The sequence below is a fragment of the Mustela putorius genome, unplaced genomic scaffold, assembly GCF_011764305.1.
Source record: "Mustela putorius furo isolate JIRA1106 unplaced genomic scaffold, ASM1176430v1.1 tig00003859_pilon_pilon_pilon, whole genome shotgun sequence".
Lineage (NCBI taxonomy): Eukaryota > Metazoa > Chordata > Mammalia > Carnivora > Mustelidae > Mustela > Mustela putorius.
In genome coordinates, this window is record NW_025422011.1 from 19849439 (window position 1) to 19867188 (window position 17750).

General features: G+C 37.1%; 1 protein-coding gene and 1 long non-coding RNA gene across 2 annotated transcripts in view; one reads left to right on the top strand and one right to left on the bottom strand.

Annotated features, from left to right (window-relative positions):
* Positions 1–10722, bottom strand: part of LUZP2 (leucine zipper protein 2) — a 500071-nt gene extending 489349 nt beyond the window's left edge. The window contains exon 1 of the mRNA XM_045066118.1: positions 10409–10722. The gene's annotated coding sequence lies outside the window, so the exon portion shown is untranslated. The remainder of the gene's footprint in view (positions 1–10408) is intronic.
* Positions 10723–11307: 585 nt separating this feature from the next.
* Positions 11308–17475, top strand: LOC106005735. The gene is made up of 3 exons (XR_001179315.2): positions 11308–11394; positions 12942–13086; positions 16549–17475. It is a non-coding gene; the product is annotated as an uncharacterized LOC106005735 (long non-coding RNA).
* The last annotated feature ends 275 nt before the right edge of the window (positions 17476–17750 follow it).

Genomic DNA, 17750 nt, shown 5'->3' on the forward strand with positions numbered 1-17750 from the left:
TGCCCCTTGCAGCTCTGTGTAATTTTTTTTTTTTTTTTTTTTTTTTTAATGAGGCAGGGATTTATTCTCATGTATCTTGACTGATAAATGTAGCCTGGTATATGAGAAGATCCTTAGTTATTAAATTTATATGCATGTAGGGGCACCTGGGTGGCTCAGTCTGTTAAGTGTTACTTAAGTCTTACTTCAGCTCAGGCCATGATCCCAGAATCCTGGGATCGAGCCCCAGATTGGGCTCCCTCCTCAACAAGGAGCCTGTTTCTCCCTCTCTTCGTGCTCTCTGTCAAATAAATAAATAAATACTTTTAAAAAGTTATACACATATAAAAATTGGCAGAATTTTTTTTTTTTTTGCCGAAAGATCACCATTACTTCTATCCTCCTGACTTCAAACAATGTGCATATTGAATAAATATTTCAAAGTGTTCTAGACTCTATAGTTCTCAAATATTGGACCAGTAGCTTCCAAGCTTTCCTGTGCATTGGAAGCACCTGAGGTCCAGGTTAAAATGAAAATTTCTTGGCTACTTCCTCAAGGAATCTAATCTAGTATGCCTAAGGGCAGGGATCAAGAAGTTGCCTTTTTATAAGGCTCCCAGGACATTCTAATTTAGGTACACTGAGAAATATACTTTGAGAAACATTGATCTAAAGACTGTTTTCTACATAGAATAGGAGTATTAGCTGGCAAAGTTCTGTATTTATTATAAAAGCTTCAATTTTGCTGGTCTTCAAACTAATGAATTTCTTGGGCTGATTAAAGAAATTATTTTTTAATAGCGGATCATTTTTATCTTTGGATTTTTAGTATTTTCTAACTGACGTATATTTAATACATGGCATACTACTTTCAGGTGTAATTCTAAGAATATTTTAATGCAGCCTGTCCCACCCCATATAAACAGTTATTTGTCAACTTGGTTTAGTTTTGGCATTATTTGTACATTGTTTTTCTTCATCGTGTATTTATTTAGAAATTAAATCCTACTGCCAGTACTATAGATTCATTCATATAGCAATTCTTAGAATAAAAGGGTCCAAATCTAATTACTCTCTAGCTGGGAGAATGTAGGCTAATCATTTAATGAGTCTGAAACTCAGTCTTCCTCACAGTAAAGGTGTTTTAAGTAAAACAGGTTGCAAGGAAGGGTTAAGTTAATAGAAAGCAAGTATCTAGCATGCTGTCAGGTAATTAATTAGTCCTCAAAAATATTGGCTGAATCTGTAGCTTACATGTTTTATCAAAGGACCAACTGAAAGAAAGATATATACAATGCACAAAAGGGATTTGATACTCTTCAATATTCTTCTAAACTGTAGTCTCAGGAAAAATTTGCCCCATTTTCATATGAACTTATTTATAGAATGAGCTCACATTTCACTTTGTGGCATCTGGAGGAAAAAGCTACACGTTCTCAATAATATAAAGCTTCTTCAACCACATCTGCTTCTTGCCAACATCACTTCAATTTTTCATGCATTGTCTCGTTTCTTTTATAATTCAGTCTTGCCCTCTCCCTTTCCTGCCCAATGTGAATGGCTTAGTTCACTGCAAAGACAACCAATGAATGACTTCAAGCATTAGAGAAGAGAATTTTAAAAACAAAACAACAACAACAAAACAATGAAAACAGGAAGGCTAGAATCTGGAACTTTCCTCTCCACTGCCACTATCTCTGTCCACACATTCAGAAACCTAGTGTGTTGGGGTTTTGGCTTCCCTTTGCCATTCCAGCCCCTTCTCCACCAACTGCGGAGGTCATGACCAACCTTACCCCATTTGAGAACGCTGTATGATTAGAGTCCAGAACCCTCAACTCATCAAAAAGGCTTATGGCTGTTACGTTGTCCTCGTTTAAGATAGACCTCTTTGGTTCTCTCATCTTCAAGTAAACTTGTAAAATGTACTTTCTTTAAAGGCATTAACATATTATGGTACTATAATTTTAATAACTATGTTTAATGTTTAACTATTAGTCCCATAATTTAGAGCATTTGGACTCCAAATAGAGGCTAGGAGGTAAGGCTGGTTTCTCTTATTTTTTTTTTCTTGAGGAAATTGCAGGTGTTTAAATCAGTGTTGTCAACTGGGATGGGTTAGGATGTCCCAGAATTGGCTTTTATTTGGTCTCAAATTATCTTCTTTAGAAAGAAAACATACAGTCTCCATTCAGCTTTATCATCTGTGATAAGTGAAGATGGGACTGAGCTCCAAATCTCTTCACCAATACTTCTGTCTTGCCCACACCAGCATGAGATACAGTTGATGAAGAACAGTGCTTTCTGAAATAAAATTACACTCTGGTAGGGTAAAATTGATCTCATCCCTTTCGATCAGATAAGAATGGAAATATAGTGAGTTGAATTTCTCTGTTCCAGACACTATTCTTTTAACACATTAGCTTATTGAATACTGGAAATCAGAGAGGTATTATTATCACTTTTTTTTAATTGATGAGGAAAATGTGGCTAAGTGTTTTTAACTGACATGAAGTCATGTAGCCAGAAAGGCTAATCCAAAGTCTGAGTTCATACTCTTTGTATTTAACCCATAAGGCAGGGCAAAGACTTCCTGCAAACCCTGCTCACGAAGCTTCTGCTCAGAGTGTTCCGAATATTAGTTTGAAGGACAGGAAATCAGAAACCCTAATAATTCTCTGGAAGACAGACAGGAGGAAGTCACATCCCCTATAGGGACACGAGATAAAGGCTGGTCTGGAATCTGTAATCGTTGCTACCAACACCTTAGCTCAGCTGCAAGAGCTATTTTGGAAGATGGCAAGTTGTTGCATGTTTTCATTTCCATTTTCCCCCAAGAATCGATCACTGGGTTAATTCTCTCCCCAACTACCCCCTGAAAAGTCTTATCAGAATATAAATGTTATTATGATTTTGGCATTACCAATCAATTCACTTAAGGAATATATTTTGATTTTTAATAAAATCATTAGATATTGGTTGCTTGAGGTAGCCAATATAAAATCAACACACTAAATTGTAATCTCTACCTTTAGAGATGGACTTATCATTATCTATGCTTTATATTCACCATGGCAGCAAATCATACCCTTTTCTATGATTCACTAAATTAACAGATATCAACACCTATTCACACACACACACACACACACACACACACACACTAATCTATGACAAAAAGACCTTTAAGCTGGCATATCTTCGGATCTCTTAAAGACTCTGATGTACAGGTAAATGCACTGACATAGCACTTAAGCACATTTTCTTTAATCCTAATAATCCTAAATGATGGACATTTTATTTTCATTTTATGGATGAGTAATTAAAGTCTGGATGGTTAAGAAATCTATCCAAAGGAAAAGATCTTGTAATATGTACATGCAGGGTAAGATCTGGGACCAGTTGACCCTAAAAAGTTATATAAGTGGCTCATTGGCCCCAATGAATATGTAGAGACATGTAAACCAAATGAAATGTATGTTCACCGTAAAGTTCAATGTGAACAGATCTTTGAATCCACGTGAACTCGTCTTTGTAAGGTGGTTGAGTATGTTTTACGTTGAGCAATATCACAGAATTACAGCACGGATTTAAGAGGAGAGCAATATAAAAGCAAATGCCTAGCTATGAGCCCCATTTATAGGAAATAGTTTGAAAATAGGAAAAGATCCCAAAAGCACCAACAATATCACCTTCGCAACAGAACTGAAAAATCGACAGGAACCATTAGAGGTGTATTGCTTGCGAGGTAAATTGTGAGCAAAGGTGAGACCTCATTAATGACTCCTTAGGGTTTTGAAAATGACCTGGAATCTCTTTTTTAAGCCAGCTCACTCTTCAAAAGACAACTGAATATAGACAAATAAATGGTGTTTAAATCTGCATTGCTGTGATTTCCTTTGATGGTTGCCTGTTATTCTATCATGAGTATATGTGCTCGGAGAATGTTTTAGAACTACTATTTATTTCATGATAACTTGAAAAATTCTGGATATATCTGGATATATATATATATATGGCTTGATTTCAGAAGAACTATGTCACAGTCATATGAAAGCAGTCACTTGATAGAACAGAAAGAGTATTGGGGAAAATTCTAAGTCCTTGCTCTGGTTCCCCTAGGTGGCCTTAGGTAAGTCTGTCACTTTGGACCTCGCTTTTCTCATCTCTAAAATGAAGGACTTTAAACTAGAATGTAACCTTATATTCACAGTATGTTTCCCAATAACAAACTCTTTAAAGTACACTCAAAAAGATTAAAACACTTGAAAGCAACACCAAGCAAGTCAGACATAATTGCAATGCAATCACTACCTATGGTATAATGATGTCTCCTAGTGTTTATGAAAGCATTCTCAGAGCTCACTGTTTTCTTGGTTGACCTCCAGCTCCTATCTGAACATGATGGCTAATTTTGGTATTTTCTTTGCCTCCTACAATTAAGAAGCAAAGTTCGTAGATATCCCAGTTAAACATGTCCTTTCTTTAAAGCAGACTTATCATTATCTATGCTTTATATTCTCCATGGCAGCAAATCATACCCTTTTCTATGATTCACTAAATTAACAGACATCAACACCTATTCACTCACACACACACTCACTCACACACACACACACACACACACACACACTAATCTATGACAAAAAAATATTTATTTTCACTTAATGATCAGAATTTATGGCAAAATTCTGAAAAATTTAGGATAAAATATGTGCAAACTAATTGAAACTAGATGATCTCTAAAGTCTTTTTCAAAATTAGCTTAGGGATAACCCTTTCATGTGCTGATTCTTTAAACATAGTCAAGTTTCTTCTGTATCACTGGTTTTCAAATTGTTCTCAACAGTAGAAAAAAATCTTTTATATATTTAGAAATTTAAAAGAAAAAAATTGTTAACAGATTATGAAACCAATTGACGAGTAGAAAATAAAACTGTAGAACCTTTTACATATCAATCGTACTTATGCAATTTCAAAGCATCCTTTTACTGACACCTGTGCTCATGGCTTTGATTTGATATTATGTATGTGCTATATATACAATTAAATTTTAAATAGATACACACGTATTTAAATACGTACTTTTGTGCTAAATCTCAATTCTATATAACGCAATTTTTCATGGTGTTTGCCAAGTGCACAGCCCTGCCCAGGCACTTTGCCATCAAAACACTTCTGAAAGAACCAGCCTAGTAACAAGGTAACCTCATTACTTCTATTGCTTCCTCTCTTCTTTGCCAATATTTTCTCTTTTGGATGAGGACTGTAATTCCTGTTAATTTTCTGTCATTCAACTGACTTGCATCCAATTTTTCATTTATTTTGCTATGTCCTGATCAATCACAGATACAAACACTGTGTGAACATAATCAAAACAACCGCAAAGACTAATCCCTGGCTGATCACTATGTCCCAAGAAATATGCAAACTCCTTCCTTATATAAATTCATTCAGTCCTTACCTCTCAGGTAGTTTCTACAAATAGTCTTCTTTTCTTTTCTTTTTTTTTTTTTTAAGATTTTATTTATTTGATAGACAGAGATCACAAGTAGGCAGAGAGGCGGGCAGAGAGAGAGAGGAGGAGGAAGCAGGAAGCAGGCTCCTGCTGAGCAGAGAGCCCGATGTGGGGCTCGATCCCAAGACCCTGAGATCATGACATGAGCTAAAGGCAGAGGCTTAATCCTCTGAGCCACCCAGGCACCACCAGTCTTATTTTCTACATGAGAAATTTAGATAGGATAAGCAATTTACCTAACATCACATGGTTAGCAAGTGCTGCAGGATGTTAAAGTTTATTACAAAATATTATTTCTCTCACTGTCCTTGAAAGTGGAAGTTACTCTTGAGACTTCCTCAATGGCATTATTCTCTGTTTTCTCTTTCTGTATCTAGAATTTTAAAATGTTTGTTGCTATTTACCCAATTTTTCCTTCATATTATTTATGTACATGACTAGATTATGAGGACATGCATCTGTAACTAGTATCTTCTCGTCTTGGTGCCTGACGCTTCCAATGTGTGATAATGAAAACATCTTAGACAACTTCTAAAGGTTATAAAGTTCAAATGAATTTTTTTTTCTCTCTTCTGGAGAAGATAATCTAATATTAATTGTCTGCTTAATCAGGTTAAATTATTTAGCCCTACTTATTAAGGGGATTTCCTTTAGAAGTCAGTCAAAAATCAGTTCTCAAGCACATGTACCTCCCACAAGTGCTCTCATGAAACTCTTGAGAGAACACTGTACCCTTACAATCCCATACCCCTCAGTGGTTTCAGTATATTTTGTTTCCTGGTGGTTAAGTCAAATTCCTCTTTCCAATTACATGGAGTTTGGTCTGGGACAACTATGATCAAATCATAATTGTTTGAGGGGCCTCTTATTAGTCATGAGGGGAATTTAATCCCTAAAGATAAACCCCAAATAAGTCATTTTAAAAATTGTTATAGGAAATAAGCAACTAAGGTCCAGAATGGAAATTTGAAAAGTCAAAAATTCGCTCGTTAATATCCTCTTATCCAAGAAAAGACCTGTCACTAACTTCATTACACAGAAGAGTGGAATTCTTATCACAAAGGAATGTACATAGGGCCATAAAAAGATGTGTGTGGCAAGACTCACTCTGTGTAGGGCTTGGGAAAACAAACCCACAATTACATCATATCAACTTGGGGGTGGGGATGGTTTAAGGAAGACCACTTGCTACCTCAAATTTATTTGCTTAATTTTTTAAAAAAGGTGTTTATTGTGTTTTTATCATGATTCTAATCTTCACTTTATCCCATAAATTAATTTAATTCTGAAGTTAGATCAAGACACAGAGCAAATGGGAGCCTAGAGCATCTTCAATATATAGTATCATCTAAAAATAGATTCCAAAGTAAACATGTGCTATGACTGCTGATCAGAGGGACCAGGAGAGACCTCTAAGGTGACTCCTATGGGGAGGACTATAAGCCTACCATCTGCTTAAAGCTCCTGCTTGACGGAAAACCACCAGAAGTCAGTAGACCTTCACTCCTCCCCTGCCATGTTTCTCTCCCCATTAAGTCACTTAAAACTCAATAAACCAAAGGCATCAAGAGCAGAATCACAGCATAGAGGAACAGAGGTTCAGCAGACTAAAGCATAAGCCTTCTCCAGCACTCCATGGGTCCCTTTTCACCAAGAACTTCTAAAGATTTTTTTCACCCTACTATTCCTTTCAATACCTATACTACTTCTTTCTGAAGTGAATTGCTGCCTGCCTTGGAATTGCAATTTAATACTTCTACAGAAGGACGCTCTTTAAAAAGTAGAGTCATTCTTCTCTAAAGCTCTTAAACCAACATATGTTTGCTTTCTTTGACCACATTTATTTGTGCATAGGTTAAATGGGTTTCTGTATTAGCTTTATAATTCATATCATTAACTTGATGTTTTAAATTTGTATATGCTTTCTAAATTGGGGGGGGGCAATATATAGAAAATTAAACAGCTCTTTTTAACTCTGTAGGGTTTACCAGTAAAACAATTCTTGGTTACTGCTAATGGTGAATATTTATCTTGGTTTTTTTTTTTTTTTTTTTTTTTGACAAATAAAGTAACTCTGATTGAGGGGCATTAAGGTTGTTCACTATGGTGAAAATTATGGAATTTTGGGGCTTTAGCATTTAAAGTCATTACAAAAATGTGAAGATGGAGAGCAAACAAAAACAGAAAGCTATCCAAAAAATTCGTATTTAAAAGGCAGGTTTTCATCCCTGTGGATAGAAAACTGTTACATAGTAATAATATTTCCCTAATTGCATATGTTTTAGTAAACACATTCCTTTAGTATAAAACAAAAATAAACTTTAGGCCTCTTGGAAAGGTAATAGTATGGTATTAAAGAGCTATGCCCAGAAAAAGGGATATTGAAACAAATACTTTTTCTTTCTTTTTTTTTTTTTTTTTTTCGCCTTAAGTGCTTCAGATTCACATCCACACCACTTTGAAAAGAACTTGGCCATAAAAGTGATACCATCCAAAGTCTATAGGAATATCTAGTAACTGCCACCCTCTTCTAATGCTTTCAACATGATATAAGCATGTGAAATGTCACTTGCTTCACACACAAGACCACTAACTAAGAAAGCAATGAAAAGTCTTTGGCAAGAAAACCCACTATCACAGGTGCTCATGGCTGAGCTACAGTTTTTTCTCAGCAGGACAATAAACTCACCTCTACTAATGCAACTGTTCTTACAAACCTGTTTAGTTGAGGTTCTAGCCTGCACATGAACCATATGCTTATAAGAAATCTTAATTATCACAAAAGAATGGTCTTCTGTTAGAAACCACTAAAATATAATCTCTTCTTGCAAAATGATGTATTTGAAAACACCATATGCATTGTCAAATCTGCTGTCACAAGGTAATCTGGATATCCAGTAAAATAAATTACTACAGAGTAATCACAAGACAGGGCACTGATTATGAAAAGTTTCAGGTTTTTAAGCCCGGCATGCTCTTTCTGTTCAGTTGCAAGAAGGAAAATTTAAAGACCTGACATAAGTTTTTACATACAAATGACACTGCAGATTTCATATCTAAAGTAAACTAGGAATGACTAACTCTAATTTTTGTTGTAATAAATGTGTTGGCTATTTAAAAATGTTATCCTAATAAAAATTAACACTTCCATCAAAGGAAAGATGATGGCTCTTTGGATTATGTAACCAACACTAAAACTTTAGAAGCTAGAGACTTCAGCTTCCTGAGTCACTTAAATTATAGCATCCTTAAAAAGTAAATGTACTTTTGGAACACTAGAGAATTTCACTGTCTTTAAAAATCATTGTGGGCTGGGTTTCTATTGTTTAAATATGTATTATTTTGTGCATATGGTGACAGGCACCTACTTAAGTGTCCAAACTTTGAGAATTTCCTTTTTCTAGAAATCACAGTTATTAAACTATAACACAAGAGTTCAGAGTATGTGGCAAGACACTTTAAAAAGATGACTGATGTACAGTGTGGATTAAGTCATTTAGAGTTAACACATTTAGAGGTTAAAATGGGTTCTGTAATTGGTGCAAGTTACTGTAATACTGCGAAGCAAAGTGATTTTTAAAACCATCTGCACTTTGTGAACTGAAATGACAAGCAACCCTTAGAAAAAATAAAAATAACATGTAACTCATATTCCATTTTAGTCTGGGAAAGTCACCTGTGCTTTGTTTGCAAGGAAAGACTAAGTTTATGAATAATTAGGGCTAAATCAAACAGTCCTCACTCTAAAAGGAAAGTCTGATTAGAAGAGTCTGAAAGGGTATATATATATATATATATATATATATAATAGATAGATTTGGAATGGAATAAAGGATTTTACTGCCTCATTCTTATAGACAATGAGTTTTCTTCATTCTTAATTTCAGAATTTGATATAAGCCTGTCTCCCCTTTTCATTTTCCATCAGATGCACAATCAGATAATGTTTCCATTCACAGAGATTTGCAACGATCCTCATGCTGTGAGGGTTATTTTATTTTATAGTAGCCAAGAGAAAGAGGTTGCTGCCAATATGATGTTAAGGGCATACAGAATAAAGGCTCATTCCCCGGCAATGAAACAGACCACCTTTGTGCTCCTTTTGAGGAAGAAGAATGCAAACCCATCACCAACTTTGGGACTTGATCAACAGTGGGGAGTCACAAAACTCTTTTCAACCACTGCATTTTAAACCTCCACTAAAAATAGCTTCTCTGTGCTTGGGCTTAAAGTCCCATCTGTGGCCAGTGATGGAGTACAGTACTTAATTGTTTCTGACTAGGGTCTCTGCATCAGCACTCTGAGAGTGTCTTCCAACTTTTAATCGCCTTGTGTATTCTTTAATTAGACCTGTTCACAAGACAGCCAAATGAAAATGCCTACCACTAAGCCTGCTCAAGACCTTAAAACAGGTCATTTTACAAGTCCAGGAACTTTTGTGCAAGGCTTACCATCTTCCAGGATTAATCATTTTTCTCTGGTTCCCATACCTTAAAATCAGATACACTTGGAGGAGGCAAGCTTTGTGGCTATTAAGTCAGCTCTAATGAAAACACACTGCCTGGTGACAATTCCCCCCTTGTCTCTCCATTTCCTTTACTTTGGTCTGTTACTGCCTGTTATCTGTGCTCCTACTAGGGCTGCAGGAAAACATGTTTTCTTTGAAAGGAAAAGCGCATAGTCCCCTCACTGGTTAGGAGCACTGAGACTTTCTCTAAGGGCTAGGATAACTAGAAAAGGGCTCTACTCTCCAGGAAGGATTTCAGAGCCCGAAACACAGAGCACCCTTTAACTTAGGCGGGAGATGCAAACAGCTGAAGTGTCTGTCCTTGGCCCTGACAGGTGACCTGCAGTAGGACCAACCCACCGGCAGCGCCCCTGGGCTCGGGTCACTCACGCTCCCGGACTCACCTGGTGCTGAGGACCAGCGCCGGCAGGAGAGGCAGCAAGTAGTGCGCTGGGCTGAATTTCATGCTGTCGCCTGCCGGGGTCCTCCTTCCCTCGCTGCCTTTGCTCTCCCTCCTCCTCCGGGTCCTGTCGCTCCTCGGTGCCCGGCTCTGTCCCCGGCCGGCGAAGAGCCCTCTCCAGCAGCGGACGGAAGGAAACGGACAAACGGACGGACGCCTCGCGAAGGCAGGCACTGAGAGCGGGGAGTATCTCCGGCAGTGATGTCACCAGCGAGGCGAGCCCTGCCCGGGATTGTTCGGCACGCTGCTGCTCCCGAGCCTGGAGGGCGCGTTGTCACTGGCGCTGGAGGCGGCGCGGGGAGAGGGAGGGGGGCCCGGCGACGGCCCTGCGCTGGGGTCTACCGGCTGCGCTCCCCGGGCTGCACCCCCTCCTGGGACTGATCATTTATTCTTCCTCTCCCGAAGCTCGGGAAGGGAGGGAAGGCAGGGGAAGGGCGGGGCGGGGGTGGGGGGCGAAGAGAGAAATCTAATCTTCCAGTAATTGAACCCGAGGACACGGCAGGATGTGAGACAGAATTCACTTGGAAAGACTATCAGACGCTCCGAGTCGCAGGCAGGTGTCCCTCACCTGATGACACGGTGTTTAGAAAGAAATGTTGCTCTAGAGAGTGTTTAGAATATTCTAATTAGAAATGCATCATGATTAGCCTGATGCAGACGGAAGAAAAGCAGGAGTGAGCAGTGTCCAAAAGCGGACCCTGAACCCATAATTCTACACTGCAAGCTTCTTAGTCCGTAAACGTGGGATATAAAGAGGTTTCCGGGCATAAGTTAAAACGTCTGCTGCTTCGGGATTTTGAAGATTTCTGATCTTCCTTCAATTTCAATCTGTCCTCTAGTACCAGCGGCTTGCAGTGGGGTTGGAGCTCGTGCCCCAATTTCACTCACCTGAAGGGGTCCTTTCCTTCAGATGAGGAAACATCAACTGAGGTATTTATCAAAATGCTAACAGTAATTAACTCAGAGTGGTGGTATCAGGGGACAGAAGACGGTCATTTTGTCTATATTTTTCAAATTTTCTATAATAAACATCTGATATTAAGCTTTATTTTAAAAAATGAGCAAAATAGAAACTCTAATACAAAGTATTATTTTTGTAAAAGCAAGTCTGGAAAACGGCCAACTTCGTTTACTGAGATGTTCAGTTCTAGGGTCCTTACAACATGGTTTACTTTTGATTTTCCAGCAGTATTTCTTGGTTAAATGTTATAAGGTACTTCTTCATACTATTATACTGATCCTTACCAGAGCCATCCTGGAGAGAGATAAATTAATATTGTGCCTATTTCAGAAATGAGGTAACAGAATACCATGAAAATCTAGGCTGGATTTTTCTTTCTTTCTTTTTTTTTTTTTTAAACAAAGAACTGGATTCTTTTAAATCTTAAGCAAACCCTACCACTTCCTGGAACATTACACCTAGTACAAGTAAGTCCAATGACTAACACAAAGCTGATGTTCAATAAAAGCTGATGTGTACCCAAAGATCCTGGCAGGGGGGCAAATTTCAGGTGGTAACAGGAATTCCTATCCAGAGGGTTCAGCTCACATTCCATTTTTTTCTGAGGTAAGACACTTACAGTAAAACTTAGATGAAACAGTCCCTTTCATCTAATTTTTGAAACATGATTTGTAGAAAAAATGTTTTTTAAAAAAAGCTTTATTTTAAAAAGGATACAAGTTTAAAAAGGATACTAATTTACTGATTTTTTGTTTTGCTTTTAATGGGATTGAAGTTTAAGACATTTATACAGAGGAGATATTGCTTTAAAACCCCAGACCACTAAAATAGAGGAGTAATGACTTTTCGCAAACTGGATACCAGCCCCTTGGACAACAGGATCCACAATAGATAGAACTAGGCATATATAAAGATGAACTCACATGTGAATTACATGTCATTTACAAAGGAAAATTGCACTACACTCTGCTAAAACAGAACTCTGACTCCAAAGGAAATATGTATTTCAGTTTGTTCCTGTCAAAATTATTTAACAATAGATTTCCTGCTCAGTTGGGAAGGTGATCATTTGAGTTCCATACTCAACAAAGACATATGACTACTTGGTAATAAAAAAAGTACATATACTAGGAAATAACACTCATACTTTTAGAACACCTATTTGTTTACATGACAAGTTTGTGTTCATTATCTTGTGGTCTTAATTATAGGAATCAAATATACTAGTGATTTCTATTATCCTCTTTTGTTGCAGTTCAGGTGACAGATTCAGAGGGGTTAAGTACCTTGCCCAAGGTCAATTCATTACTTATATAGTGGATAACATTCAAATTCAGAGTGTATCACTTCATAATATTTCTTTTGAGGGAAAATTTTTTATTACATCTATGTAAGAAGAGACATTCTCCAACCTAAACTGTATTACTTTCTATTAGCTGTGCAACATAAAATAGACAACTATAGATTGTCAACCAAGAAAGGAGAGTATCATAATGAACTTTGGAACTTTGTTTAGACTGTGTCTCATGGTTAAGCTGTGCCCCTGCATTGGATACCAAAAAAGAAATACAAGGCCTGTTGGCCTCTGTATTTTCTGCAAGCAGGAAAAAAGACATCGAACTTAGAAGAGCATGCAAGCATCAGGGAAACACATTTGGAAGGTGAGCCTAAGTGAGACTTTAGAAACTCCTGCAGATTTAGAGGATTGAGCTATTATATTCTGAATTCAAGTATAGATCTGTTGCTCAGCAAAAGACTTTTCTTCTTGGGGAATTACAAGACTGTAAGTCTCCATCACCCATGACACTCTGTCCACACTGTCACAGGAAAACTCAAATCCAAAATTGATTTTATGGCTTCAGAGAATTGGTGTATGAATTTTAAAGATGCAGCAGCGCAGACCATGTTTCACTTAGCTGAAACCACTTGTCCTATGCTGAATTCCACAACAGCTCAGCAAAAGTTTTCAATAACTATACCCGAGTCTGGATAAAGGACATCATGAAAGTCAGTGCAGTTACAGCGAGAAGCTAGTCTCCATAAAATGATGGGACTGGGAGATATAGAAGCTATTTTTTTTTAAAGAGCACTGAGTTACCAAAAACACTATTTTAAAATGTGTAACTCAGTATTTTTAAAATATACTTAACAAGGTTATGGAATCACCATTATCTAACTCCAGAATATTTTCCTCTCTCCAAAAGAAACTTTATACCTACTGGTCATTCACTATTCTCCTGATTTTTCTTCTTCTCCCAAACCCTGACCATCTAATTATGGTCTCTACAGAAATGCCTAATTATTGGCATTTCATATAAATTGAATCCTAATATATGTGGTCTTATGTGACTGGTTTCTTTCCTGTTTCAAGGTTTACCCATGTGGTAGCATGTATCAGTACTTCATTCCTTGTAATTGCTGAATAATGTTCCATTGTAGGAATGTGCTGCTATTATGTTTATCCCTTCATTATTAGAACTGCTTCCATATTTTGGCTATTTACATAAAGCTGTTATAAACATTCACATGAAAGTTCCCATGTGAACATCTGTTTCCAATTCCCTTGAGTATATACTGAGAAGAGGGATTGCTGGATTACATGGTAACACCATTTAATTTTTTTGAGAAACCACCAAACTTTTCCAGAATAGCTACACCATTGTTCACTCCTACCAGCAATACATGAATATGTTAATTTCTGTATAGCTTTGCCAATACTTGGTGTTTTCAGTTTATTATTACAGCCTTTGTTGGGGATGTAAAGAGGTATCTCAATGTGGTCTGTATTTGTATTTATCTGATGAGTAATCATATCGAGCACATTTTCATGTGTCTATTGGTCATTCATGTACAATTTCAAGAGATTTGTTTATTCAAATGCTTTGCCTATTTTAATTGAGTTATTTGTGATTTCTGAATTTGTAAGTGTTCTTTATACATTCTGGATACAATTCCTTTATTAGATATCTGATTTACAAGTGTTTTATTCCAATCCATGGGTTATGTTTTCATTTTCTTGACGGTGTAATTTGCAGCAAAAAGTTTTTAGTTTTCATGACGTCCATTTAATTTCCCCTATGTAAATATCCTGCCATTTATTCTCTTCCAAAGTGCTATGTTTTCATCATTTCTGCATTTCTTTTTGTGCTCTTATATACTAAACTCTGATATCCTCTAGAGTTTCACCCTTGATCCTTCTCTTTTAAAATTCTTTTTTTTTTCCTCTCAAGGTAAACTTAGCATTTTTATGACTTTTACCATTGCTAATACGGCTATGAGTATAAAAAAGTACATCTCCAGCATAGACTTCTTCACTGAGATCTCACCTCAGTTTCCTCTGGGTATGTCAAAGTCAATCACACTAAACTTCTGTTCCTCCTCCCTGATCAGCCTTCTGTATATTTCCTCCTACCTCCATCAACTCAGTCACCTGAGTTACAACCCTGGGAATCGTCAGTTACTTTTAACTGCTTTCTCCCACCCACACAGAGTCAATCACCAAGTCCTATGGATTTCACTTCCTACATATTTCTCTATACTGATTGCCCCCTCCCCCACCTCAGTATTGAACCTAAATTAAACAGAGTCACTAGAGCTCTATTTAGGGTTTATCATCTTGATTCTGAAGTATAGTCCTTGCTCTCAGGTATTATTTTCCTCAAATCTATTCTCCCAATATGATGTACCTTAGCTGCAAATTTCTATAGTGCCTTAAAACTCCTAGGAAACTATGCTTAGTATTATTTTTCAATATATGTCTTTTCTCTGTGCCTTAATTTCCATATTGTACTTCAAACAGAGTAACAGATGTTTTCCTTGATATGACTTTATAAAGATTCACGTTACTCCCTTTTTCTGAAATGTTCCCTCACTCACTCACCTGCAACTTACTTTACTCATTTAAGACTCATCAAGGACATCATTTCTTTCTAGAATGCTTTCCCTAATCCATGACCTGCCACAAACTTGGTGCAGTCTTCCTTTATGAGTCTAGAACATGCGCTAGATTGCCTTGATGCTGCACTTGCAATATTACTTTGTCATTATAGTTTCTGTTCCTCACTACACTACAAATACGTGAAGAATCAGAGGGACATTTCTCCCTTTACTCTGTACGAAAGAAGGTGAGAGATACTGTAAAAACTGTATTTTTGGCCAACAGACACATGAAAAAGTGCTCCATATCACTCGGCATTGGGGAAATACAAATCAAACCCACAGTGAGACACCACCTCACACCAGTCAGAATGTCTAAAAATAACAAGTCAGGAAATGACAGATGTCGGTGAGGATGCAGAGAAAGGGGAACCCTCCTACACTGTTGGTGGGAATGCAAGCTGGTGCAGCCACTCTGGAAAACAGTATGATGGTTCCTCAAAAAGTTGAAAATAGAGCTACCCTACGATCCAGCAATCGCACTACTGGGTATTTACCCTAAAGATACCAATGTAGTGATCCGAAGAGGCATGTGCACCCGAGTTTTTATAGCAACAATATCCACAATAGCTCAACTATGGAAATAATTTAGATGCCCATCAACAGATGAATGGATAAAGAATAAGTGAGATATATATATATCTATATATATAGATATCTATATATCTATAAAAATATCTATATATATAGATATATAGATATATATATGATGGAATACTATGCAGCCATCAAAAGGAACAAAGTCTTACCATTTGCAACAACGTGGATGGAACTAGAGAGTATTAAGTGAAATAAGTCAATCAGATAAAGACAATTATCATATGATCTCCCTGATATGAGGAATATGAGAGGCAAGGTGAAGGGTCAGAGAGTGGGGGCAGAGAGGGGAAAATGAAACAAGATGGGATCAGCAAGGAGACAAACCATAAGAGACTCTTAATCTCAGGAAACAAACTTAGGGTTGCTGTGGGGTGTGTGGGGAGGGATAAGGTGGCTGGGTAATGGACATTGGGGAGGATATGTGCTATGGTGAGTGCTGTGAATTGTGTAAGACTGACGATTCACAGACCTATACCCCTGAAGCAAATAATATATTATATGTTAATAAAATTTTAAAAAAATAATGTAAAAACACCTATATTTTTATGTATGTATATTCTAAGTCAATCACTAATATTTTTTTCCAGGCATCCATAGGCCTAAGACTTGAAGATCTAAAAACAAAACAAGGTGTCTTAACGTGATTCATCAAAAATATGTTTCCTATTCTCATACTCACTGTTTTACTATTGCTAATGAAAACTGTCTATAAAGGAATCTCCTCTATTAAGTGTATTTATTTTTACCAAATACACCCTAAGAAAGAGAAGAGGAATATAAGAATGTAAGTATCTATGCCCCATACAAAACCAGGCAACTAACCAAGCAAGAAAAACAAAAGTGAAAAAAGGCCAAACCCTATACTCTCCAGTACTTTTGAGCTGAGTCACATGAATTAAATGATTTTGACCTACAGAAATCCCCAAGTTCTTGATAAGTCATCCTTCTGGTTCACATGAATGGTGAGAAGTCAGTGTAAGATCTCCAGATTAGGACTTCAAGAAGAAGAATGGACTGAGGGATCTCATCTATCCTATACTGGTTGTCCTGGAAATAATGCTATATCCCCCTCTTTGCTAGGATCACTGTTTGTGTGAGTTGTCCTGGGACTAGGTATATTTACTTAAAGAGGGGGAAAAAAAAAAAAGCAGTAGCAGAACAGTTGCCCTGCTTCCCTTTACCCAAATGTAAGAGATACACTCTATATCTCCTTTTGAAAAGCAATTCCATTGGGAATTCACCAGGGTACTGAGACCTCAATTAATCCTCTTGTAAAGTAAAGAAGTCCTTCATAATGAGCAAAGAAATTCTTTAATGTATAAATTTTTAAGTCTTTTAAAAAGTATTTTCAGGGTGCCTGGATGTCTCAGTTGGTTGAACTGCCTTCAGCTCAGGTCATGATCCTGGAGTCCAGGATGGAGTCTGCCGCATTGGGCAACCTGCTCAGCAAGGGGTCTGCTTCTGCCTCCGACCTTCACCCTCCCATGCTCGTTCTCTGTTATTCTCTCTCTCAAATAAATAGATAAAATCTCTTTAAAAAAAAAAAAAGTATTTTCATATTTTGCTATATATTTACAAAGGAATCTGGTCTGCCCAACCAATCCACTCAGTTAAATTCCTTCTAACTTTTAAAATCAATGGCATTTCTTATTTCTGGGAGTAAGTATGTGTTTCCTTTTGCCACACACAGTTGTCTCTGTGAATTTCTTCAGATATATTTAGGTTCAATTTAGTTCCTCTTTTATGACTATCTCTCATTATAAAACCACCGCTAAACCAAGATTTCTAA